This window comes from Drosophila bipectinata, unplaced genomic scaffold, assembly GCF_030179905.1.
Source record: "Drosophila bipectinata strain 14024-0381.07 unplaced genomic scaffold, DbipHiC1v2 scaffold_38, whole genome shotgun sequence".
NCBI lineage: Eukaryota > Metazoa > Arthropoda > Insecta > Diptera > Drosophilidae > Drosophila > Drosophila bipectinata.
Window position 1 is genome coordinate 27,265 of NW_027222964.1, and position 1,933 is coordinate 29,197.

The following is a 1,933-nucleotide window of genomic DNA, read 5'->3' on the forward strand; positions in this document are numbered from 1 at the left end:
CTATGGGTGGTGGTGCATGGCCGTTCTTAGTTCGTGGAGTGATTTGTCTGGTTAATTCCGATAACGAACGAGACTCAAGTGTAGTAAATGGATATCTTCAGGGTTAGGGTGTTGAAGTCTATATAGCCTTCATTCATGGTAGCAGTAAAATGTTTATTGTGTTTGAATGTGTTTATATAAGTGGAGCCGTACCTGTTGGTTTGTCCCATTATAAGGATACTAGCTTCTTAAATGGACAAATTGCGTCTAGCAATAATGAGATTGAGCAATAACAGGTCTGTGATGCCCTTAGATGTCCTGGGCTGCACGCGCGCTACAATGAAAGTATCAACGTGTATTTCCTAGACCGAGAGGGTCGGGTAAACCGCTGAACCACTTTCATGCTTGGGATTGTGAACTGAAACTGTTCACATGAACTTGGAATTCCTAGTAAGTGTGAGTCATTAACTCGCATTGATTACGTCCCTGCCCTTTGTGCACACCGCCCGTCGCTACTACCGATTGAATTATTTAGTGAGGTCTCCGGACGTGATCACTGTGACGCCTTGTGTGTTACGGTTGTTTCGCAGAAGTTGACCGAACTTGATTATTTAGAGAAGTAAAAGTCGTAACACGCTTTCCGTAGGTGAACCTGCGTAAGTATCCTTATTCACTGAATCTCATCCGTTATTAAAATATTTCTGTTATCTAAATATATAAATAAACATTAACCAAAAATAAAAGACATATATATTATATTGAATATATAGACCATTTGTTGTCTTCAATATAAATTGCGTGTATATTTAATTAATATACATGCGTTGCGTGATGTATTGTTCATATTAAATTATGCGCATACATTGATAAATGCAACACCTAAAATATACATTGTTGTACCTGATATACAGGTTAATGCTTTATATAATATTAAAACAATATAAATTATATTTATATTGATTATATAAAACTAAGACATTTCGCAACAATTATTTAGGTATATCAAAAAATTAAACATATTTTATATGTTTAAATATAGACGAATATATTGAATATAAATTGCGTGTATATTTAATTAATATACATGCGTTGCGCGTGATGTATTGTTCATATTAAATTATGCGCATACATTGATAAATGCAACACCTAAAATATACATTGTTGTACCTGATATACAGGTTAATGCTTTATATAATTAAAACAATATAAATTATATTTATATTGATTATATAAAACTAAGACATTTCGCAACAATTATTTTAGGTATAAAAATAACTTTATTGAAGGAATTGATATATGCCAGTTAAATGGGTATTTTTAATTTCTTTCAATAAAAACATAATTGACGAATTGTATATTTATATATATTATAAAACTCTAAGCGGTGGATCACTCGGCTCATGGGTCGATGAAGAACGCAGCAAACTGTGCGTCATCGTGTGAAACTGCAGGACACATGAACATCGACATTTTGAACGCATATCGCAGTCCATGCTGTTATGTACTTTAATTAATTTTATAGTGCTGCTTGGACTACATATGGTTGAGGGTTGTAAGACTATGCTAATAAAGTTGCTTATTATTATATATTTTTATAATGATATGCATATGGTATATTATTGGATATATTTATATATTCATAATATTAAATATAAAAGCAATTATCTCAAATATTTATAAAAGAAAAAATGAAGATATACAATTCTTTCTTTTTCAATTCAAATAATACTGAGAAATGTCTAGCATAAAAAAAATTAAATTTTTTTTAACTAGAATTGTCTCTTATTTAAAGATGCGAAAATTGAAAATATATCAAATATATTGTTCTTCATAGAGATATATTGTTTATATTATTTATACATTGCGCTTATACAACCTCAACTCATATGGGACTACCCTGAATTTAAGCATATTAAGACGCGGCGGAGGAAAAGAAAACTAACAAGGATTTTCT

The 1,933-nt window shown here is 31.0% G+C and overlaps 1 non-coding gene across 1 annotated transcript; it reads left to right on the forward strand.

The window, feature by feature from the left end:
* Positions 1–1,352: 1,352 nt before the first annotated feature.
* On the forward strand, positions 1,353–1,532 carry LOC138927598 (5.8S ribosomal RNA). Its single transcript, XR_011444049.1, has one exon. It is a non-coding gene; the product is annotated as a 5.8S ribosomal RNA (ribosomal RNA).
* The last annotated feature ends 401 nt before the right edge of the window (positions 1,533–1,933 follow it).